General features: G+C 34.5%; 1 long non-coding RNA gene across 3 annotated transcripts in view; it reads right to left on the reverse strand.

Annotated features, from left to right (window-relative positions):
* The window catches only part of LOC143305472 (uncharacterized), a 217,725-nt gene that overhangs the window by 93,556 nt on the left and 97,254 nt on the right, over positions 1 to 26,915 (reverse strand). For all 3 annotated transcript variants that reach the window (XR_013062436.1, XR_013062437.1, XR_013062435.1), the window contains one exon: positions 20,914 to 21,041. This is a non-coding gene — a long non-coding RNA (uncharacterized LOC143305472). The remainder of the gene's footprint in view (positions 1 to 20,913; positions 21,042 to 26,915) is intronic.

Here is a 26,915-nt window from a genome sequence, read left to right on the forward strand (position 1 = left end):
TATTATAAATAATTTGCAGTTTATTAAATTATTATTTTTCTTTTTTTTACCAATTTGAGTACCAGTAAAATTATTTACAATAATTTAACATTTAATAAAATTTATATTTCACTCTCATAGGGATAATATGGCACTTAAAATTTTAATTACCATTACTTCTGCTTTAATTACTATTATTATAATAAGCAAAGCACCGACTGATATTAAATTATATAGAAAAATTCAGAATTTTAAAGGATTATAGAGAAAGTAACGTTTAACTAAAACTAGTTCCTCAAGATTACTGAAAAATATTTTAGTTTTTGGAGAAAATAGGACTATTATGCCAAATCTTGTATAATTTCTGGTACATTTGGAATATTAGTTTCAAGATGCATGGATTTCCAAGTTTGCCTGTAACATGTACGCATATATGAGCTAGATTTCCCTGAATTCTTCAGAAACTCAGTGTCTGATCCTTGACAGACCTACTTCACTGAGGATTATGGGATCTGTCAGAAAAGTAATGAAACTAAATGTCAAATAAATTTCTCTCACAGATATTTTTATAAAATGAAATATTCTTTGATATTGTATTAACAATTTTTATTTCTTAGCTTGCCATGTGTTTTAATTCATTTAATTTCATAGAGAATTGTTTCAATTCTCGAGAAATATTTTACAAATGAAAAGATACACTCATTCTTGCACCTAGCGTTGACAATTTTCAAATCTCACAATCAGTTTCGTTTATTTTCTGACAGACCAACGTGCTAATAATTGTACATCACGATCAAATCTTTAAAGCTCACGCTTCCAAACGCTTTTCCGATTGTAACAGCAGACAATACGAATGAAAGAACTGACTTCACATCGAGTTAAAAAGAAACGAGTGAAAGAGAGAGATACAAGTTGTACAGTATGTAGGTTCCCTATGGACCGTGTTGTACATTATCACAGTCAATTCTGATTGTTTTCGAAACGTTTAGTTCGTCGTACGGATATCTCGACGAGCTATAGCGATTCACTCTCATCTAGACGTGGAAATTGTACAGTTAGTTTCATTAGACTGGTTACCTGTTGAAAATTTCTTCTGATTTTCTCGTGGGAACACAGCGAAAAGAAAATTATTTTGTGACCAGGATTAGCACGACGAGGCCTCGAACGAACGTTTCATGCGGTTAGAATTGTACAGTAGCTTAGATAAAAGAAACATGGTCGAAAATGGTCTAATTAATGAGGAGATAGTTAAAATCTTAATAGATGATTCTATGAATTTTCAGGAATTATAGATTTCTTGAGACATTGCTATTAGTGCCTGAATTTTGATATTTTATAATTGTATTTAAAAATTATGGTTAATTGAAATTTAGTTTTCAATTTGTCAACACATTTCATGGTTCTACTAAATAATTATGCAGTTTTAATTCTTTAAAATTCTTAGAACCATCCATTAAGATTGAATAAACCATAAATAGTCATTTTCTACTATCGTTCCTTATCTGGTTAACTAACATATGGAATATTCATTTCATTATTTTTATTTTTCTGTTAGAAAAGAGAGGAGAAAATCTGGCTAATTACTAATGAACATATCTATAAAAATTGAAATTATTGTACATCTTCTGAATGTTTGTTCGAAGTGGAAGAATTTTTCACTAACATTCTCTTATTTATCTCTGACATTTGTATAATTATGTATACGTGAATCGCGCAGAGGAACTCGTTAATTTCATCGAACTTTACACCGCAGAGTTAATTATTAAGTTACATTGGATTCTGATAATCGTCGCGATCCACGTAACTGGCAAATACGAAATTAAATTTCGTTTCGCAATGTGGTGACTAGTAAATTCGTTGAAACAGTTGAAACCGTTTCACAATTCAGCGAAACGAAATTAACGCGTGTTTCGTTAAAACTTCATTTTGCGTGTGTTTGTATCAATCAGAATCACCGTTCCACGTTTTCCAAATAATATATCAAACTTTTGATCGTTATAATTACCTGAAAATTGCTATAAATAAATTCAGAAATTATTCGTCAAAATTCACGTTTAATTGGATGAACGATTTATTTTTCTCACAACAAAGATGATTTTCAGAATTCAATTAAAAGAAATCATTTATTTTTATTCCGCGATGATTTTAACGACGAATAAATTCAACGAACGAGGAATCTTTCCTAAGAACGGCACGATTGCCTCTTCAGTTGTCGATAAAAGAAAGAAATACGGTGTTTTATTGTATAAATGAAACGCAAGCGTAAACATATGGTTTCCTATTAGTCTGACAGTGCAATATATGTATATTATATTAGGTGTACGATAATTTTATATAACTGCACGTATTGTAAGTTTGGCATGAGGGAGGTTAACGTGAATCATTAACGAGCGCAGAACTGTATAAAGAATGATGCAACGGGATCTTTGTAAATATCTGTGAACATATTGTAGTCAATATCAGGAGGAAATAAAGATAGAGCTTCGTGTGGCATGTGAAGCTGTACGATAAACACTTCTTGATTGTATTCTTTTCTCTTCATTTGATTCTCTTCCTTTAATTCAATCGCTTTACGTAATCGTCATTCGTGAAAGACTAGTCTAATATTAAAATTAATAATAAATTTGGCAATATTAATTATTTTTCCATGGTTCGAGGCATTCTAAATTGCCCCATTTTTAGTATTTTCATTTTACTATTTTACTATCACTATTTTGCTTTGTACTTCGAACAATTTCTACAGAAAAACAAAATGATTTATTATCAATCTACGATGTAGCAGAGAAGAAGAAAGGTACGTATCACTTTGATATTTTCTTAAGAAAAATATTACACTTTTAACGTCTACGGCGATCAGAAAAGATATCTCGTTCCCTGCAATCCGATGATGGATTTCTCTTCCGTTTGATTTTAATAAAGAAACATTTTTGTACATGTTTCCCTGGCTTTGCATTCTATTGGATATGCGTGTGCCGATAGATCGATACAGGCCAGCAATTTGATATCGGGTACACATGTCAAGTACGTGCTTGTAAAGCAAAGCAAGAAAAGCAGCCGGATCCTGTTGGAGGTGAAGAAAATTCTACGGATGTTCGTTGAAAGCGAACGAAAACTTTTGCGATACAAATACACACTGGAAAGTGAAACTTTTCAACGAAACGAAATTAATCCTTTTTCTTCAAAGTCAAAGAATCTACTTATTTCCAGTAAATTCAGTATGAAATTAATTAAGAATGTATATTAAAAAAATGAAATGATTATAAAGGTACGAACTGCTTAATTGTACGACAGTTTGGCAAAGACACTTCAATTTTCTTACCGAATAAAGTGATTTGTGATAATAAGATAAAAGCACTTTCATTCAATTGTTAGAACGCCTTTGTGTACTTATAGTTTCAGATCTGAATAACTAGAATTTCAAAGTTTCCAAGAATCGTAGAATATGATTTCTGAAATAGCACAAGTTAATTAGCAGAATTAACAAGAAATTATATCTTTTGCCTGAAGTTGTTAAAGTATTCGATACCCGCAGTAAATTTTCCGGGTATGTTTCGAATTTTAATCGCAGAGAGATCGAAAAAAAAGAGTTACAAGAAGCGTAGACGATGTAATATTCCAAGATTTCGATGGTATAGAAGAAAAGGGATTTGTTTAATGATAGCATCGAAGCCACGAGAAGGATACAGGGATTACAAGCGAAATGAAAAGTCGTAAGAAGGTGTACGGAGGCGGAAGGAAAAATTCGTTCAATATTATTTTAAACTTCTCTGAAACACGGACGAAGGATATGCCGGGTCTCTCACGCACGTGCAGCGTAGGGTAACAGTCAAACACTTGGCACCAGCCGGTGCCGGGTATGTGACATGAATATTTGTTTCTAATAAGATATGCCGACCCGACACCCCCTATTCGACGTACCTTCCTCTGTGCTCATGTTACATCTATTAACTAAAAAATATAGAGAAAAAAGATAGAGAAATAAAACTGCTCTTTTGAAGAAAAAAAAAAAAAAAAAAAAAAAAAAATCATCCCCCAATTTTTAACGAGGTCAAATAAAAACTGTGCTCTAACGCAGTGGAAAATTTTATTTTCCATCGAATCTTGAGAGTATAATTACTGTGATAGTATTGTAATTATTAGTTGATAATAAAAGCAAAAGGAAAAGTACTTAGCACCATTGACTGACCCTTATAAAAGAGACAATTAAGAAACTATGCGGGAACTGGTTGTGATCGATCCTCAGGTTCCCCTTCAAAGGGAATTCCACCTTTTGTGTAGCGGATATCCCTACAGGATGGATCACGAACTCTTTATAGAGACACCCCCGAGTCGCCATTAACCACGGAATGGATCACGTCCCTTTTTCCGCTCGTAAAGTAATGCGTGCCGGACTTTGTTTAGTTGCTCGTGAAAATGCACGTAAGAGAGTTCGACACCTTCTTTTTTCCCTCACATTTTCTCGCTCCTTTTTACGACGGTAGTAGCCGCCAATAGGACGAACTGTCACGGTTAAATTGCATCACGAGCGTCCAGATACCGGTCCACTTTTCCCTTGTTACACGTACCGAACCCCGTAGACCCTTCAACGACACGTACAGACATCCTTTTCTCGTTTCCACGAGTTTGATTAAGCCGTTAAGGAATGGTGATTCAAGGGAACCTGATAATTGACGGGGTTCGAGAATCTGACTGAACTGAATATGATTTCCTACCACTTCCACGAATGCTTTTTGTTACATTAAGTGACTTATTGGGTGTAAATTTTCTATGAAATTGCTTTAGGATTAAAATTGAAGATTTTGATATTTAGTCCTGATGGAAACTAATTTTGCCTGCAGTGGAAAGATGAGATAATTTCATTGAAATTTTAATTTAGTCTCAACTGACCTAAAGAAATTTGTATTTTATACCAGCATATTTTAATTATTCATTTTTAGATCGAGTCTTTATGTATAGATTTTTACTTTACGAATAATTTCTGTCTTCAATTGCTTCGCGTTTGATTACTCAAACGAACATTCTTACACTGTTATGAATTAGTTTGCACAACTGAATACGAGTTATCCAGCTGAAATTGCTCGCTAACTCGAGCTGTTTGAATAATTAGTGTTCCACTTGGTATATGAGATATCAATGTTCGGTAATCGGGAAGCAATTATTACTTATAGCCACGATGTAATTACTGATCTATTCATGGTATTCATTGCATCAAAAGTAGAATAGGTTCACAACCTGTTTGATAGGTGTAATATCTATTTCTTTCATTCCCTTTTAGAAAGAATACTTCGTTATCATTAATTACATTATATAGATTTTAAGGATTATTTTTTGAAAAAAATATTACAAAATAATTTTGAAACTAATTTGGTAAACAGGAATAATCGAAAATGGTAGATTAATAAATAAAAAATTTAATATTGCTTCATTTTCAAAGTATTAATAATTAAAGTACACATTAGAAACTTTTACAAATTTACATTAAACTTGGGTAAAAAGTTTCTTTACTATGAAGATAAGAAATTTCTATGAATATTACAAAAAATGAATTTTTTAATCAAATCAAAAATATCATCTGTTCGAATTTTATTTTAAATTATCTCTAATCGAAAATATGTTTCTTTTTACTTCCGTTTTGACGTGAAATCGATCACGTATGCAAATACTTGACTCATGTCTCAATTCTGATTAACCCATCAAGAAGTCATACCTATTTCAAAGGTATCCAGACGATAATTTGAAAGGGAATTGACAGCATAGATTATTATCAATTTACGTTCCTAAAGCAACTTCGACAAAATTTAGTACATCTCCTGTGCGACGCATGTGTTAATTTTAATTATCACATCCTCCTGTCTAATGAGAAATAGATAAAATGAATTTAATATGAACCGGAGTCTATTTCGAACTATTTACTTATCACCTAGGAAAATCCTTTCTCTGTGTCTCTTTGATTAACATTCACGATACGGGCTATAAGGCTAGCAGATTGTAATTAACAAGCGAATAATTCATTTGGAACAAAAGCTTTTTTAACAGTTTTCAAGATAAAAGTGTATTATTTTTCTGAATTATAAATAATATTGAAATTGGAAGAGAAAAGAAAGCGACTGAATAGTATTAATATTTAAAAGATATTTTCTATTTCTAATATTCTCTGAATTTCTTCTATTTCAAATAATTGTAATAAATTATTTTTCAGTCTTCTATAAATCCCACGGAAAGACAGTCAGTTGTCTGCCCCCACGGGTCAATACCTTATGGAATTAATTTTTAATTAGTTCTGAATATAAAGGGCTCGTGTAAATAATTTTTAATTTTAATTAGAGCTACTTCATTAGTCTTGACAATAATTGATGATAAATAATTTTGGTATATCTTGGTATTTTGTGTTTTCATTTTTCTTTTTAACTCGCTTCGAGCCAATTGCATGGAAAAGGGTGAAATAAGCACATCGTCCGCGAGAGTACGGAAACGAAATCAGTAAAACAAATCGGTGTTCGATCAATAATAGAAGCGAAAGTACCTGTTGATTGACGGTCCTTCACTTTCCTACACGTTGAACGCATCGATACGTGGTTAATTAAGTTCGATTGCCGATCAATCCGTAGATTTACTCCAACTATTTGTTCACTGTCGTGACAAATGTCGTTCGATTGGCTGTCACCGATGACAGAAAAAAATCCTTTTTCCCTCTTATTAAATCCACGTTGATGGATATTTGTAGGAATATTTTTAATAAATCGTTTATGCTGTGTATTTCATTACTTCGATAAATAATTAAAATATCAATAATTAAATTATCATCAAAGGATCATTAATATAAAAATGTGTAATATAACAAATTGTTCTGAAATTAGAGGATATAATATGATCCTTGTACTAGAGATTCTTAAGAAAAAATCTTAATTTAAAAGGGTCGTAAAATAACAATTTCCGTACAAACATCTCTTAATATAACGGAATTATGAAGAACACAACATATGAAAATATGAGTAAAAAATTTATGGCAGAGCGAAGGAGATCAAGTACTTCACGAGATGAAGTGCATATTAACTTGCAGTGAAATACAAGACTAAAGGATTTTAAATCTATTAAAAACTTGGATTAATATCAAATTTTAATTAGCAGAAGAATCATGAGTTAAAAAGCAGGATGTTTTAATCAAAACATTTTATACCTCTATTGAACCCATAACAATTTAAAAAAAATGCATTTTTTTATAATTCATATAGATGTAATAAATTGCATATTTATTTCCTTGTTGCATTATTTAATAATCAGGAATAGGTGTCACTGGTTTTTAAGTGACCATTTTAAAAATATATTGTATTGATTTATATGGTAAAAAATTCACTGCAACAACAAGCTGCCATAAATTTGGCTGCCTAACCGAATTCAACGTCTTTTTCATAAGTCAAAGCAAGCGGATGCCTGCTGATAAGACGATTCCTCTTTCGTTTGTGCAGCGAAGAAAGTAATCCTGAGTTATGCGATATTTCTTCACCTCGGAATATTCAACAATGTGGCCAACCTTAGATTTTCAATACGTCTACTTTATCGCTTATAAGAACCTTGACAATGAATCATTCAATTCTGGTATATGGGGAATTAGAAATAAGAAATAGATGATCGAAAATAATAAAGAAAAACAAAATTATTGTAAAATTTGTGACAATAAAAAATTGAATCGAATACGAAGAAAAAGCTATACTCAAACATCCAAATAAAAATCCTTGCGATCATAATCGATACAAAAATAAAAATTTCCTAAAAAACCAATAATTTCAAAAACACCACTTCGTACGCTGTATTCTTCGATTAAACCTTCCCAGCCTTAAATTGCATCTGTTTATCCAAATTCTTAAGAAACCAGGTCAAAAATAAAGGGTACAAAAGATGCAAGATCGTGTAGGAAATCGAGCAACGTCGTCGAAAGTGGGGTATCAAAGGAGGAAGATGGTAGAACCGTTGGAATCGTAGGAGAAGGAAGCAACCGGTACCGGGGGTGTACGTTTAATGAAAGAAGCGCGTTAATTAACAGTCGGTCCCGATCGCGATACACGGGGCTACGGACTATAAAGATAACAGTGTACGTCAGTGCAAAGGGGGTGATTCTGTAGGTCGGTTAAATGGGAGGTAGAGGTTGTTGTTCGAGTAGTCGCGGCACCATATCCGACAACAAAGTCCCGCGACACCATCGGGTCTGGGATGTCGGTTGTTGTTGTTATCTCGAGCTGTTTCCTGGTAATTGTCCTCCCTTTTAGCGGTACCAGCCACGCTGCCTTGTTATCTAGTGAATAATTCAATAAACTGCCGTAGCCGAGTTTGTAAAGGGAAAATTTCACGGTTTAAGGGTGAAAAACAATGCGGCGAGCGTGCTGGGACCGTGGACAACCGGATAACTACTGGTATACCCCTCGCGTTTGACCGCCACTCTGCCTTATCCCTTTCTCTCAACCTTCTTTCAAGCTTCCTACTTTCACCCTCTCGCCCTCTCGTTCTCCTTTCTCGTCTCGTCGTTTGTTTCTGACCCTCGCCTTCCTTTGTGAGCCAGCGAGTTCCAGCCGGGGGTTGGGATTAAGTTTGGACGCGTTCGAGGCTGAGATTCTTCTGTGCGGCTGCGTTCTTATCGTTAAGGCGATTCTAATTAAGGCGGCTTGATGAAAAATGGAGAACGCACGTTGCTAGGATATAATGAATTGCGGTTATTTGCAACATACGCAGACTTTGTCCCGGGTTAACAGGGTTTCATGCCAATGAGATAAAGATAAAGTTCAGCGGTGTTAACTTTCTCTATGACAAATGAATTTCATTTCAGGCTAACTTCAAATCTAGTTAAATGTAAATGAATCCTGGCTTACTCGTATTTGATGTATAGAATTTTTAAAAGTTTTGTAAAATATGTGCTGGAATACATTCTTTTATATTGCAACCATGTATTTTGCCTATAAATGTTTTAAAATGTAGCTGATATAACAAATCACTAAATTTCATTAAAAAAAGAAACTGATGTATATATGTACTTTAATTCTATGGAAAATGTACCGCGTTTCCTACATTGATACAAAATTATTTAGGTTAAATCTTATAAGGTTTCTTTGATAAATTGTTTCATCTAATCAGCAGTAATTAAATCACAATTGGAATCACACGGTTTAAATAGATTTTGTGTAATTCGTACCTTACATTCATTACGAAATTGAAAAGGAATTTATTGTGTACAAATCAACGATGAATTACAATTTGCAAATACTTTTTTTTCATTGGCAAATGAAAGATGGCATGGACTGGTGAAATAATCAAAGTGCATATATTTAAATATCATTTGAATTTTCCCCGAGAAATTGACCTGATTGCAATTTTATTTTATTTCGTATAATCGTTTGGCCGGTGTGAGATGAATTTATATTATATTCGATATATGATTTATTTAAAATAACCAGGAAATATATTCGGTAAACTTTTACGGTAAGTTTTTAAAATTTCAATGAAGACATATAAAAAGCTTAATTACTAATTAATTTTCAAATCAAAGCTTTGAATTCCTTACTTTTCACTCACCACGAAATTGCATAAATTGAAAGGAAGAAAAAAGTTAAAGCAGTGAAAGCTACGTGGAAATTTGAAAAGTAACGAAAGAATTCATTTTCACTTTATTAATTTGTCCGACATTTTCGAGTACCTTTGACATGCAAAACGATTTATTACAACGGCTATTGGTTGTCGCGGAGTCACGGATTCCTCGTAATACTTTGCGACTCGGGGAGACACAGATTGGAGATTAGTAAGATAAAATTAATAGGACGTGGTATGACAGGAGAGCATTCGAGATCCACCTGGGGCCACGTCTGGCCCGTTCCGAAGCAACCACGTTCTTCCTTCGAAAGTGATTTTTTAAATAATTCTCGCCGCGTCAGACTGAATGTGAATTATTAACGAACGGATCCTGAGAGGCGCTCGTTGCCAAAACTATCGATCCCGTGGACCCCTCCTTCGGCGTCGATATAAAATCAAGTGTATCGTGAAAATAATTAATGACCAAACTTTCATAATTGTGTGGCTGCGGAAGACAAAAATACAGAAACAGAAGGGAGAGAAAGGGGTTGGCTTCGATTTTTACGCTGCCCGGGACCATTAATCTTTCTGATTGTCCGTTGAGTTTTCGTTGCTGAAGTAATGTATAAAACAAGAAGGGTATTTGGCTAGTTTTCGTTTAAAGGATTGCTGTTAAATGACCCGGGATGTCATGTTCAGCGGTGCGCACCAAATTGTTTTTAAGAACGTTTAACGTTTCTATTTCTTGTTAATTTCAGGCTTTATCAAATTCACGAGGTCAGAGTGCGGTTAATTTTTCATTTTTGATTTAATCGTTTGTAGGTCGTGAAGGATTCTCAAATCGGAGGATTTCAATAACTTAAAAATTTTTATAATTCGACATATTTACCAGAACAACTTTATCAGAATTCATTTTAATATAGTGACATCAACATTGTCAATTAAAAAAATTTTAATTACTTTATTATTCAATTATCAGAATTTGCATTTTGTCGAAATTAAAAATTATATTGAAAATTAGTAATCTAATAGAGTTGTAAATAAAATTGTCAATTATTGCTTCCAAATCAATTATTTAAAGTAGATAAAAATAATTTAAAGGTACATGAATGTGTAACTTCGTACACGTACTAAATACCAGAAATGTTACTTTATGAACAAACTAGAATTCATCATGGATACGCTCAATTTCAATTCAGAACAAGAAGACTGATCTTCCGCGACGCGACAGTTTGATATAAAGTTTCCCGCAGTAAGATCTGCGGTTGCGTTCGTGCTGCATGAAAAGATCGGTCCAATTCTTGGTGTAGTAATTAAATAGAAATGTAATTCGACTAGAATCGCGTTCCCTCCTTTGATGCATACAAACATGAACGTGTTATTGTTCGAGGTTTATGATTTCAGAATGAATCTGAAGAGAACACAGAGCAGTAGAAATTGTTACGTATTAATTAATAGCATACAAGTTTTGAAACTGTACACTGTTTAAGGTTTCTGTAGGGTTTGATTTCGTGGAAATATTTCTCTAACTTCAACAGATTGTTTTTAATGAAATTTTTAGAAGCTATTTTCCTGGCATTATTGCTATTAATTAACAAAAATTTTGTTATTTAATCAATAATTTTCTATCAGAAAAAACGTTCAAATTAATTTTCTGAAGAATTTACTTTCTAGAAAAATTACGATATTATCACGATCTTCAGCACTTCTGAATCCGATTACTTAAATTCAATTATCCATGAATCATTAAGGATCAAAGATTTATTAATTGGAGTTCAATCAATAGCCGCCGGCGTAGCGTCAACAAACCTAATAATACGCTTTCAATCGATCAAGTGCTAATACCGAGCAAATGTTCATTAATACCACAGTGTTTCAATGGTACTAATCAAGTCTCAATAACAGCAAATCACGAAACACCATGGCATTGTCTATATCCACCATTCCTCTCGCTTTAACACATTTACGAAAACATTATTCCATTTAACGTTTCGCATGTATTTTATTTTCTTTTAGAAATTTTTTTTTTCTATCGTCCCATAATGCCGACGACATCTGTAAGTGGACCGTTTATCGCAATCTGACACCTCCTGCTATGACTAGGTGTACATAGAATATGTCTGCACGTAAACGGCCCCTATGTACGAGCTGCGAGACCACCATAATGCCGTGTACTATGCCAGCACGGGAGATAACGTGGCATAACCCGAGTAACACATACCAAGGGTTCGAGACTCGATGTACGCACAGGAGGATCCTAACGTCCAACAGATATCAGGATGCTATGCTGATTAACGAGGATCCTCGAAGGAGGCGGTCTTGTTCATTGCTATTGTTCGATCGCTGCCACACGACGCTGTTTCTGTTTCTTTGGACAAGAAGAGATCATCCTTTCAGACCAATATAGTCATTTCTAATATGGAAATGGTAACATTGATAATTTATGGGACTGATGAATGTATTTCACTGAAACATATCTTCGTTTATTAGGATGATGTTAAGAAAACGAAGGGCTTTTATTTTTAGAATCTTTGAGAATTTTCGATAATTTTGAAGTGATAACGAATAATATAATATTCATTTGCGTAATGAAGATCTTCGTAATTTATTCATAATTAATTAATCTCATTTTATTGGTTTCTATTCAGTATTTGAGCATCCAATTGCTCGGAAATTATACAATCCATTGAATCAGACCTAATAACACATACTGTGTTTCACCTTACAATTGACTTAATTCAACTACCCACGGTCTTAATTGCTTCCTGTACAATGCACCGTAACGTTTAATATCGCAATATTTTATGCGTGTAATTGTAGGAAGTAGCTGGAAAGCAAAGTCGGTGAAACATTTTCTGGGAAAATGGAGAAACGGAGTGGCACGGTTGTTTCGCAAAAATGCAATAAAAGGTTCTTTGACATATTGTTCCGGTTCATCAAACGAAATATTCAAAATTTAAAAAAAAATGTATATAATTAATACATCCTATATATGAAATAAAAGAACAATAAACTGGATGTATAGAAAAATCAGGAGACTAATAAAACAAACCAATTGTGAATAATAAAAATAATTAGAGCTTTGTTATTAAATTTTGATTGTAATAAAAATGAACCATCCCAATTTTCCAAAATACATTTTCCTTAGCGATCATCGTTAATGCATTAAACGGATTCGAATGTATTCAAATAAATTCTTTTAGAAACGAGTGCCTCGTTTACCGCAATCTACAACTTGGCCTCACAAAAAGCTTCTGGCTCTATCTTTTTCGTCCATCTTTTCGGCTTAATGTCTATCGTCTAGGAAATGAGCTAGTATCCTCTCATCTTCCTCTCCTCTCACCGTTTGCAAACTCTAATCTCACCCCAACGCGCTTTCATCATTAAAACAGCCAGCCTTTCCTCTCCCAACAGCTGCTCGTCTCTTAAACTTTTCCAAGCGTTTGTCGCGAATTTTTCTTTCTTTTTTTTTCTCCTCTCTAATTTCACTCGTTCGTCAAATATTCTGCACGTGTCTCGATATTATTGCCCTGGAGTTTAATTCGTTCAATCTGCATGGGTAAATTTTGGAAAAATTCCAGAGTATTGATTAAGCCACTGTTTCTTCCGAAGATACGAAAGTATTAAACGAAAACTGAATAGGAAATGATAAATATTAAATTTCAATGATTCAATCATAATCGTATAATCTTAGAATTTCACCACAAGCTGATTACAATCCAATCAAAAGTACCCATCAACAATACAGCTCGAAACCTTCAAACACAAATCTAAATTTCAATTTCCGAGAAACCGCAACGTCCGCGCAACATTTCCCATTATAGTTTCCATGAAATAAAAGCTTAATCGTGCTTCGCCCATAAAATAGATCCAGAATATACATACGTTACGTGCCTGGCAAAGAAATACACAAAACAGCCATACCTAATCTCCTTCCCGACGGTTTCTGTTCTTTTTCCGAAAACTTGCCCCCGTATATTTCGTACAGGCGAAGAAACAAAGCAATCTTCATCTTCGGAGTCGTTGAAATTCCGCGAAAGGCACGCAGCGGAGATGCTTTTATTGTTTCGCGAAAGGAGCGATAATATTCAGCGCGAAATTTCCTAGTCGTATTGCAAAACGGTTGAGGGCGCATCCCCTTGGCGCGTATATTGCGAGTAATGTCGTGTAAATACAGGACGATATTAAAACTGGCGCGAATGGCCGTGGAGAAAGGACCTCGCGACGATCCTTTTCGCAAAAGAAGGATCTTTCAGGCGGAACGTACGCCTGCCGATGAGAAGTCAAAACAAATATTTGCCACGTACTGGCCAATCTCTCCTATTTGCATGCGACGAGACTGCTGCACCGCCCAAGATATATTGGTTTACCTACTGAAATATTCGATCGTCCCTCAGTCAGTGTAAATCTCATTCATAATAACGAAGGATTCGTCTACGACTCTGATGCACCTTTCCAGACAACTTTTCTCCCGAATTTCAGCTTTATTGGATATAACAAATAGTCTATAAAGTATAAGAGAAATAAGAGATCGGTTTCTTTTACTTTTACATTAACCCTCAGACGACGGACCATGGAGAGAGACCCAATGTTAATTTAATTTCATATCATTTTTATTTTCTAATTTTTAATGATTATTCTTTCAATCTACTCTTATTGTAGCTCTCAAATATAATTTATCAATCATTTTCTGTTAGGTACAACGAACAAAAGAATTGGAAAAATATTATTTTAAATTACAAAAATTCTATGTGCTACTTTATTCTCAATTTGAAAATATCTTCAAATATTGATTGTCCAAAGTGTTAAGCAAACGCGACACACCAAGTTCTATCCTACATGCATTTTTAACAGCATGGATAAGTGGGTTTCACGAGTAAAAGGGAAAATAGGAGGACGAAGTGTTTAGGGTCTGTCCAGGGATGGTTTCGTCGTCTCCGTGGAACAACGTACAGCCACAGAATACTTTGAGGTTTGATTAAGCCTTGTGTGGCTGTGCTAGTCCACCTGAGTGATGCTAATTAGTTTCTCCTGGAGAACGAACAGGCAAGAAGAAGGAAAAGGACGGAGAGCTTGGTGTGTCATAAAATTTGCGAGGAACTGCGAATGTGTTGTTCTTTCGTGTCTCTTCAAGGAGAATACGATTAAAAGAAAGATAAGCACATTAGTTTCAGGTGAACGTGAAGGATTCAGTCAGGAAATTTGTTAATTTTCTCAGAAATAGTGTTGATTTTTCTTTTTCATTAGATCAATGAATAAAGTAAATTCTATGGTCTAATTACACTAATGTAATGATTTTGAAAATAAAAATAATTTGAAAATAATATGGATTTGATTTGAATCCCTTTTTATTATAAAAAAATATATGAAATATAGTGCACTATAAAATGAAATATTAGTGTAATTAGGGAAGGGCCAGGGTAGCCCTACTACTCCCCCAAAAGGAGTAGTTCTAAAATTCTAAAATTTTGAAGTTAGAAAGTTAAAAAATTCTAATATTATGAAATCCTAAGATTCTAAAATTCTGGGACCTAGCCCACCTCCAAAAAATCCTAATTACCTCAATGACTATAGTTTAAACCCTTTATCACAAGAAAAGAAAAAAATTTATAAATCAAATTCTGATGTGTCCCAAATCGTATTAAAAGAAAACAAAGATATTTTTAAGTGAATTATTATTTGAAGAAAATTCGAAGTCACGAATGAAGAAAAAATAGAGTACACACCTATCTTATGGGCACAGTTCGGTAACCAAAGTTTCAGTTTCACAACGAGCTACCACAATTCTTCGGTTATCGTAACGATGCTGTTTGTTGAAGTTCGCGTAACTTCATAGTCACAATGCACATTGTTCCGTCGCCTTATCGAAATCACATATATTCTGGTCGAAACTCCAGAAAATCCATTGTAATATTTTTTCTTCCTTCGCCTCTTCCGCGCGTATTTTTTTACCCCCGCTCGTGCATTGATCGACGGTGCGTGTTAATTTACGCGAATCGCGTTTTCGCAGACGTAAACTTGACATTCGCACGCATATATCATTACGAATTCTGGCGAGCAATGCCCTGTCATGTCACCACGATGATGCATTGTTCTTCGCACGTGCGTTCATTCGAAAGTTTCATCAATTTTGCTTAACTAATACAGTTTGTCGATCTCTATCGTGCCTTATTTTTTTGCAAAATTATTCCCTATTACTTCTTCTTTGGGATACAACTCCCGGATAAATTGCATGATTATTTAAAACGTTTGTGATATGCACAGAATATAAGAAATTCAATCAATAAGTATCATAAGTTTTCATACTTGATATTATTTTTAAAAATCATCCCCTTCCATAAACCATATGTCACAATACTTAATTTATTCTAAATAATGCACTCTAGTATTTTATATCCATCCTATCATAAAGCATCAGAAATTGAATGATAATCACAAACTTTCATGGTTCATATTTAAAAAGAGTATTCATAGAAATTGCAATACTGAAATTATTATAAATAATGCACTCCAGTATTTCAGCCGATCACAAAGCCGAAGAAACTATTATAAACCTTTTTAATATTTGAAAAGATTAACCGTTTCTGTGCAGAATACTTTGTTTATAGGAATCACAGTAATTGCATAATAAATAATGCATCGAGTTCTATTGCAATCTCTATTGTATACATCTCGCTTTGTCATCCGTTTAACAAGGATCAAAGCGACCCCCGAGACTTGTACAATTTAAAGAGAGTGTATTTCTTTCGTGCACGGTTCCATTATCACAGGAACCACGTCAGTAGAAAGCGGTTGACGTTAGATGTCCCGAATAATCGTGGTGTTCCGGTTGCAGAAACTGTTGCTGCTGCAGCAACCTCGTCGTAACAGTAGCGCGCAGATGTCATCGATGCACTTCGTGTTTCGGGCAAATGGAATTAATGTCAGGCTAGCGAGCAGCTCCCACTCGATATAACCATTTGCATTCACCAATTATAATTCTCTATACGGCGTTCCCAACGAACCAGTGGGGGCAAGAAAGGCTCGTAAGAAATAACCGTTTCACTGTAAGTCGCTAGAGAAGCAATCTCGTTCTTAATTACCTCTGAACGTTCTGAGACGAGTTCTTCTTGAAAAATTCGTTCACTTTTCCGGGGGAATCTAAATGAAACGATTCGTATATAGGATAGTTACGAATAAAGTTATTTATAACCGTACGATATTAAATAATTGTACTGAAATAATTCAAGAATCAAATTCTTTTAGGCTGGTATTTGAGGTTTCTTTAATTTCTATGCAAATTAAAATAGAAATAATTATAGAGATTATTGAGTACAATTCGAGCACTTTGAAAAGGATGCTGATTTTAATTAATGCGTTAATTTTCAGGGTAGAACAATGAATATATAATTTTTCCTAAAATTTATTTATGGATTATTGAAATATATTGAAATTTTTCTAACTTAAATTGTTCTATTTTTCTGTTATTAAATAATCATTTAACTGTAAACTGATAGAAACTACCCTTCTCATACTCTGCAAAATATCTAAAATGTTATCAGTCGTACCATTTTAGAAAGGATATTTCAGACCGAATAGTACGTGTTCGAAAGTCTCAATATCTCGAATTTGCTCACCTATGCACGGTATAAGGGAATTTACAATTTTAAATTAGCCACGCTCGACTTTTCTTGAGCGGATGATTTTTCCGCGTGAAGTTTCACGGTGAAAACATAAGTGTCGCGTCCACGAGAAACGGGCTAAAAACTTTTTATTAGATATGAAAACGGCTGTTGACGTACCGTGAAACTTTTCACAGAACGCCGCCGGGTATTTCGTGAAAGTTTCGTTACACTTTACATTTCTGTTCTTAGGATAATTTAAGAAATCGAACGTTGACCTCGAGAATCTTTCTCATTCGTTTTTATATCTCAATAAATAATGCTATGTATGTAAAAAGATTCAAATAATTATTTATAACATTTTTAATAGCGATAGATTTATTCCTACAAATTTTTAAATAGTAAGAAATTCTATCTATTAATTTTATTTAAAATTTCGCGCTATACATTTTTTTTTTTAAATTATAGCAAATAAATTTACTTCCTTTACTATCATTTTTTAATATCTTTCATTAATATAATCAGAATTCAATGAAATATTCTAACTATTTTATGAATGAAAGCAAATATAGGTACATATGAAGAATGTTAGACAGATTGATGGATTTAAAGTTATATGTCCAAAATTTCAATTTAATTAAATTCATACCGAATAAGAAATACCATCTTGATGTAACTGGAATGAAATTACGATACAGCATAATGAATTCTAATGAACGAAATCTATTAGCAATCAGCGTAAGACATATTAGTCATAACTGAAATTGTTATGGTGGTATGAATCCTTAATTAAGCACGAATTCAGTCGCGAAGAAAATTCCTTGAATTGAAATTGCCTGAGCTTTCAAGGATTCCTTTAAAGCTGAACAGATTTAGGGTAAATTAGGTAACATTATCAACGTGTCCTCTTTCTATTGGATGAAGATTTTTATCTTTATAACTAGCTTCATTCTATTTTTAAGATTTATGCAAAATTAATAATACCTAACTTTACTAATCTTCAAAATTTTCTTTTTTTAATCATACAAATATACACTTTATAAAGTTTTATAATTCAATAGTTAATAATATATAATTAAAAAGTGTTCCATGATTAAAAACCAAAAATCTAATTTTCAAACTGTCACATCAGATTTGTACCAAAACAAGAAGTATTAGTTTCAGTTGCTGTGTTGAAAATTCAGTAGTATAACTCAATATTACGACCTACGCATACATTGGAATATCTCAATTTCGAAATGCAACTCAGTATTAATGCAATGCTCTTATAAATACATTATATAAGCACCATATATATTTTATTCTGTTAATAGTGTAACCACTTAATGATACTTTACTACTGGTGGCACAAATAAGTGCATGAATATTCAAAATCATTTTTCTGTAAATAAAGCAATATATAAAAAAAAAAATATTTTAATTTTCAACTTATTTCTTGTTCACGCAAAATGTCGATGCTTCCACTTGTATCATTAGTTACATAATACCCTGTATAGAGCCTCAGAACACTTAGAATTCGCTTTCTCATTGCCATCCACTCCGGAACTCCTCTTTCCCTATCTCGTCGAGTATCCAGTGTCCCGCAAGAAAGCTTCCCAAAACTGACGTATCACCGGAATCATCGCGCCTTCCATTCCAACTCACCCTTAAGCGGCACACTAATTACGTAACCACCACTTTCACCCGCAAGAAATTCCATCCCCTACCATACAGTCGCCCCCAAGCGCGTCTACATTGAAGGCAGTGCGATTCACACGATACCGAAACCCACCCACACCCCTTTTTATCCGCATGTATCAGTGAATTCACACGTGTGTTTAACCTTTTATCCACGCATTCGACCCTCTCGCCTCACCACATCAATGCACCCACGTTCACGTCCATCTGGCTGTTCTAATTCGGTCCAACGGACCAAAGCACCGCTGACCAAAGTTCTCTCGAAATTCTTTTTTCTTTCTTTCTCTCCCTCTTTCTCTGTACCAATGAACTCTGCCAGTTGGTTTCCCTCTGTTTCTCTTCTTCAATCGCGTCGTGTTCTCTGCACTTTATCCTTGGACCAGCACCGATGGGTGCACGCCCACGAGGCTCGTGTTTAGAACGTCGAATCCTTTCGACTTGTCGCACCCCACAGAGGCAACGATCAACGCTTCTGTGATTAAAGAAAATTACCGAGCACCGGCCTGCGGCTAATTACAGGACAGGACAGCACCCTTGGAGAGGCTGAAAACGAAATACTCCCCCCCCCCCCCCCCCCCCCCCTAACTGCAACGAGAATCATGGTGCCCCATGGGGTGGCACAAGAGAAGCTACGGCTTCTCGACTTCGCACAGGTAGCCACAGCAACGTCCAGCAGGTTCTCCAATGTCGACTGAAGAGGAAAACCGAGCCGGTTCGGGGACACCTTGTTTGGAAAACTTCCGTAAACGTAACTAAGTGACGCGGATAATACCCGTCTGAGAACAAGGCCTGGCTTGGCAGAGTGTGAAACTAGGGGTTTGTTTGCGACGACGGTCTTTGAACTTTGCTTCCAAAGGAACGAGGAAATTGATGGAGGTATTAGGGAAGAAGATTTGAAGGCGAGAGGGTTGAAAATTTAAATTCAAATCTAGCGAAGAAGGACAACATCGTGAATAATTCTATTAATAAAGAAGAAATAAACAGCTTCATATTTTGAAAAAGATCATAGGGGTGAAATAGTATTTGAAATTATTTGATGAGATAAAATAGAATATTATTAGAAATAATATTTCAGGTAATGTTATGTTAAAAGTACCCATCTATGATATGTATGAATTAATGTAATTAGCAAATAAAATTAAACGATTTCCCCATTGCATATGTGGGAAGTTTGTATGATTTATCGTTTCTCAATATTTTTCCTTTCACGCAGCATATTCGTAGGCTGAAAATGTTCCGCATAGCGGCTCATTATCGCCTCGTTTTTTAATCACCGGCTGGTTAATCTACATTTTTCTGGTTTTCGTTGTTCAGAGGACATTATGAAATTACCCTGGCCGGGGCACGTATCACGAAATTATCCCGGTAAATCGGCCAGTGACAGTAATTATGTCACCGTCAGGCTGCGTCTATCTCAATTATCTGGTTACATTTCCAAATTTTCGTCCGGTTTAATGGCACTGCTTAAATTTCTACCCCGGAAACACGCGTTCAACCCTCTATGCTTTCTCTTTTGTGCTTTCCACCGAATCGATGCTCGTCCAACTAATTAATTCGCGTCTAGATCCCTGACAGTTTGACATTAATCAAATGAAACGTATACAAAAAAAAGCCGCAAAAATTTTTACTTAAATTTTTGGAGACACATTAGAATCTTAATATTGAGAACACTTCGATAAGTGTGTATATATATACTATTTGTTTAGGAATATAAAAATCATTTTTTTTTTAAATTCTATCTATGAATAATAATCCTGAAAATGCAATAAATCAACTAGAATAGATAAATTTTAATTGCGAGCACTCGGATTTTACAGTGTGTTCTAGGAAATTCTTGGAATTTAACATCATTTCTGAGATCTGCCAAAATTTTCCAAATTTTGCTGATGTCAAATTCTAAAGAATGATTCGAGAATACCTCCTTGTATATTATATTCTTATAATACCTATTTTCAATTTTGAATACTTGGTATTTGTCTGATGGATTCAGAAGTATTTTAAATATACCTTCTTTGTTACCATGTTCTCCTGTTGCATGGTTCAATTTCATTGATTGAAATATCAAATAAATTATTAACGAAGAAAAAATCAGACGTCTTACCTTTTCGCTGTCCCAGCGACGACTGACGCTTGTTGAAGCCGTTTGTTTCATTCCGAGCCAAGTGGAGGGGGTGATTCTTCCAGGTAGGGGTAGAGGGTTACTTTATCATTTCCACGACGAAGTCTCACCTGCGAACAAATATTAACAAATCTTTGTAATTAGTTGTCTAGTTATTCCTTCGTTTATTTCTTCTGTACACACAGTTTTGTTTTTAGCTGTGCTAATATTGTGTCATACAGGTGACAATTTTTAATATAAATACACTTGTGCGTAAATTCAATTGAATTAACTGAATTAAAATCATACTGGGGTGAAATGAAACATTATCATGATTGAATTACACGATAAATCTAATGAGACTGAAATCGATTTAGGTCACATCTCAAATTCATTACATTTTAAATATATCCCAATCAAATTGTAATCTGTAACACTTTTATGAAATAATATATTACCATTAAAATTAAATACATTTTTATTTTATCTACTCTAACTCATTTTATTTAAAGTGACGCGTATCATTCTCCTTGTACAAATTTCCAATCTATACTGAATTAATTAACTCATTATTTTAATGAAGAATGTCCAAATCCATTTATAAGTAGAACAATTACAAGACCGCCGCGCGTCGGCCTGATCATTGACTCGCACCACTGAAACCCGAGCTACCTAGTACTCGAAATCCGTACACAGCTTTTGTTCACTAAAAATGCCATCAATTCCTCGACATCATTCATCAAATCAATCAAGCTATTGAAAATTACACGTATTGTCTTCCTTACAATTACAGTTCATGCGATTTTCGCCGTTTGATTCCGCGATATTGACAAGCGATGAGAAACGCGTACATCAAAAAGCATTGTTTTCTCCACCATGACGATATTTCCAAAGCAATAAATCAATATCCATTTTTTGAACGCAAAAATAATTTTTTTTTTTAAATGAAAACAACCCTTTAACATATAAATAGTTTTTAATCCCTATTAATTTATTTCGTCCCATTGTAAATCGTCCCAAAAGTAATTAACTACATTGCAATCTACTTTTATTTAAACCAAGAGAATAGACATTGATAAAATGACCACCTTAACCCTCGGTCAGCCAAGCTGACATACAGAAGCACAACAGTCCCGAATTGAGGCACAGTGACTCGTATACAATCACGAATGAGCTCAATTACACGCAACCTTTAATGATAGACGCAATTACGAGGAAGAATTAGTCGTGTGTCTGTAGAGGACTAGAGTTATATAGCGCATTCTAATAGAGAGTGCAGATATAAACGGCGGATAATAAGTCACTTACACGGATCCTGGACCAAGGGGGTTGGCTGTACGCCAGTTCTATTCGCGCTTCGGTTGTTCCGATCTATTCTATACGGTGCCACGTCACACGCATGACGCTCTTAACTAAATTATGGACAAAGTAGTCCGATTTCCTGGTTTAAGGGGGCGCTAGGGAACTTCCGACTTCCTCTGCGATACTACAGATTACTGATCCTTCAGACCATCACTATATTGTTCAACAGAAAGTTGCAAAAATAATATAAAATTACCACTGACTTAATTACTTTGGAGAATTTTTAAAACACCATTAAAAATAATTTATCTATTTTAGGTAACAGCACTTTGATAATAGCTTAACTTCTGTGGAAGAAGTATTGAGTTGAAGAGAGTTACTTTGTCTTTAATATTTAATGTATTAATAAAAATTTCTAAAGTATTACTGTGGATAATTACTGACCCAGCCATCACTTTTCATCATCCATACTCCAGAAATAAAATGAACATTTTATCAATGTTTTAAATTCGAAACACGTGATCAATTTACTCGAAGAACAGCAGTTTACATAGGTTTCAATATTTCATGGTAATAAAACAAATCGTGACAAAGAAATCTCATGGAAACGGGCCCACAGTCCCACCATTTGTTTCTCACAGGACACAAATGTAGGCAGTGGAAAAATGTGGCCAGAGAATTGGGCGCATCTGGAGCCCTTAATCCTTGTTTATAACGACTAGCTGGCTAGCTAAAGGGACTGGCTGGCAAGAAAAGAAAAGGACTCGTTTCACGAACGAATGGCGAATAGGTATGCAGAAAGTTCGCCGCTCTCTACGTACACGGTACGACGTTCCAAGTTCACGAGAAAGTTTTCTCAACTTTCTATGGATAACCAGCTACGTATGATGCACAGTCAGCTTGGACCACTGCGATTTCTTTTCACTTTATCGACACTGAGAAACAGAGGTAGCTCGCCTACGGTTATTAAATTTCCTCTGACTTCTTTAACAAGTTAAATATCGTGGCAGTCACTGGTAATTTGCATCATAAATTTAATATAATTAAATGGAGAAAAATGTTCATTTATATTTTAAGGATAGAGACTTTAGTTTGCTTTATCAGTGAAAATGTCACTAATTAGTCAGACATTCTTATCGCAATATAATCACATCAAGTATTATATTAATGAAACTTTATTTTGCCCCTTATTTTTTTATTTTGATAAGAAATTCGGTAATTCATCAAATTGGTTTCATCGTTGCTCACCAATTAGTAACAGTATAATTTTTACTGTCCATTTCAATAAATGTTTCAACTACGAATACATCTAAGCGATTATCGATATCGAAGCTCTTTATCGAACAGGAGCAGCTTTATATCCGGTTTCGTTGAACCGAGGCGTTCGTATTTTTCGCCTGGGTGTATCACACTTTCACAGCATTAGAGTGTCAAAGCTGGTGTATCCCAGGAAATCGGATTCTCAGTGTCAAATATTCAGAAATATCCGATAGAATGCGTCGGACATTGGCGAATAAAAATTTGTCGCCGTTTGCAATCGGCCATCTCTCTTCTCCAAGAATTTCACTATATCTCAACTGCATTTACTCGCGAAAAATCACAGACATATCACTTTTCTAATATTTAAATAAATTTAAGGTTTAATAGAAAATTATACTGTTGTTGTAATGTTTCAAAACTTAAATTCAATTATTACAATTATTATTGAAATTAAATTTATTCTAAATTATTACGTGGCTATTATTATTTATCAAATAGAATTAATTTTGTCAAGATCTATTGAAAGAGGATAATCGTGGGATTCTATTAAAATAGTTCATCAAACAAGTAGCTACGAGTTTGGTGGCCATGAAATTTCATCGAATTCGCAATCTACCAGGAATAGGAGTCCCGGTGTCCGACTATTTGTCTCCCGAATACTCGTCCACGATCTTCGTCGACATTTATCCCGTGGAATATCGCAGCCAAGGTGAAGTATCGGCCGTCACATTTCCCGTATTGAACATCAATCGAACAATGGAATCGCACAGTTCCGCCACCTTCTTTCCAAGTCGAACTGAACGAACGTTCTTACTCCATTCTCCTATCCCAAACACTGAATCTCACTGAGCTGATATTTAATAGAAAAATCATTTGAAACTTATCCCGTAGAATATTTGTCTACCAATTTCTGACGAGCTTCTATATTTCATTTATGACAAATAAAAATGCTTCGAATATAAAGAATAATAAATCTATTATAAAATTGTAAAATTTTGTAGAAATCTGATAAGGAAGCGAGATACAGGTTAGCTGGATTTTCTTTTCGCAAATTACGTTATTTTATGCTTCGATTCGCCCCGTCTACTCCTGATACCGGTTACAATATCAAGCACTTACGGTTACAGAAGAGTTCACTCGTCTGGCGAGCGCGTAATTACTAACCGGCTTGGAGAATCTCGCGTAATTTTCGACCGGTGAAAATTTCACGGAAGATACGTATGTACTCGCGAACCGTGTAAGACGTTTTAACGAAGCACGAGCTGTCGTCGTTTCTTACGACCAGCTTGGTCGGTTTATACCGAGAGTCAACCCTTTACTTTGTTGATCCTCGTGACAGAAAGGAGCGAACACTTTGTATGTGTGATAAAATTGCTGATTTGTTTGACATACAGTGATATTTGAAAGGGATTTATTAAACTGGAAGCATATTCTTTAAAGAAAAATTTTATCATCTTATCGAAATTTAAATTTGATTTGGTATCCCTTTTAATAATACCGATGGTTATTTTCTGTATTATTAAAAATTTATTCACTCATAATTTTTAAATTTTATATGTCACCCTATAAGAATAAAATATTTTGCAAAATACTGTGAGCTGATTGAGAAATGAACAAACTTTTAGTAATAACACATCAAAGTTATAAATTTTCATTCGTATCTTTTGCTTGATTTTAATTTAAAATTCAAGCGATCATGAATTTTATTCATGCATACAAATTTTCACTTACTAAAGTGACAAAGAAAAAATGAGAGATTAAGTTCAACTTCTATGCTCCATCTGACGGTACTATTTCACTATCGATTTTCCCTGACATCATCTTCCTATTAAAAAAGTAGCCAGACAGAGAGCATGCAACGCGTTCCAGTGAAAAATTTTAATCCACGAACATCCACGATGTTTAAATAAGGGCAGTTTTCTGTTTTTATGCAACACCCGTGTCGAAGGTGAAGGAAGTTTCAGGATATAAAGAAGTATACAGAGTCGAAGCCAGGTGGTGAAGAGTATGCTTACTCAATATTTATGTTCAGGAAGTTTCTATTTAGTTACCAACGTGTTCTTTTTAGACGAACTTCTTGCTAAACTTTCAACTCTTCATACGATACAAATTGGGGAAATTTTAATTTCCTTTTCATGCATTATTACGTTTATCAATTAAACCTTTTTTAATTTCTATCTTTCGCATTTGAAGAGAGATGTTCAGGTTAAAATTTAAAAATCTAAGAGAAATAATCACTATGAAATATAAAGCAAACCCTTTCACTTTCTTAATTTTCGACACAAGCCTTTATTTACACCCTCGAAATTAATTGCAATAAATGTAATTCAAGAAGACCTAATTATAAATGAATTTTATAAAAATTTCATTTTCAACGCTATAAATTATTTGTACGAATCACTACATCCACGAGTATTAGATTGAACCACGATAATAAAAGATGACAGAGATGAAAACAATAATAAAAGAGCGAAGAGAAATCGTCGATTCTATTCGTCTAGATTCTGATATCCAAGTATATCTCAGCGTCGTGCATAAAGTACGAATTCCATCAGACCGCCGGATGATCGAGAATATTCGCATAGTTTTGCACCGGAACTCCGATAGGCGAATAACGTGGTTAAGGCGAGCAGAGCAGAGTAGTAGCTATCCGCAACATGTCTCTGCTTTCAAGCAGCAAGATCGTTCTTAACTTTTAGCGTGTCGCTTCTTGTTATAATCGTCGGGACCACCGATAATCGAGGAGTTGAAATTGAAAACGATATAACCATCGGGACTACAAATTCTTAATACATAAATAAAAAAGCATGTGTCAGTCAATTTTGATTAGTTACAGACTAATGCTCTATTTTTCCAATTTTCCAAAACACAATAAAATATCATGGAAGCTCAAATGTCAATCAATTTTTTGTTTTTCAATTTGTCAAAGGATCAGTAAAAATTCGTAAATAATGAAGAAATAAAATTAATTTAAGTTCGCAACGAGTTTATAACAGCTGGGCTTTTCCTTTAAGAACCGAAGAAATTCAAAACGAAATCCCCCAAAGGCCACGATAATTCAAGCCCATTAACAGAGAAGAATCGCATTTTTCTCTCTTTCGTCTCTCGCTAACAAATTTCCCTAATTTCGCTCTGTACTCTCGCCAAACAGCTCTGAATTTCCCAATACTCGTGGAACAAACGAGGCCAGTTTAGCGGTTCAGCGAACGTCTCGCATTTCATCGTGATCCTGGTAAAGAATAGAATAGAGACGGATACGCGGACGGTAAATACTGTTACGAGTCGTCGGGATAATCCGGAATATTCGTATAGTTTTGCAGAAGGCAGGCACGGCGATAGGTGAATAAGGAGTGGGTTTAGGCGAGGAGAGCAGAGGAGGATCTGTCCGCAACACGTCTCTGCTCTCAAGCGGAGCGAGCTCGCCCCGAGGCATCCAAGTTTAC

This window comes from Osmia lignaria, chromosome 7 (genome assembly GCF_051020975.1).
Source record: "Osmia lignaria lignaria isolate PbOS001 chromosome 7, iyOsmLign1, whole genome shotgun sequence".
Lineage (NCBI taxonomy): Eukaryota > Metazoa > Arthropoda > Insecta > Hymenoptera > Megachilidae > Osmia > Osmia lignaria.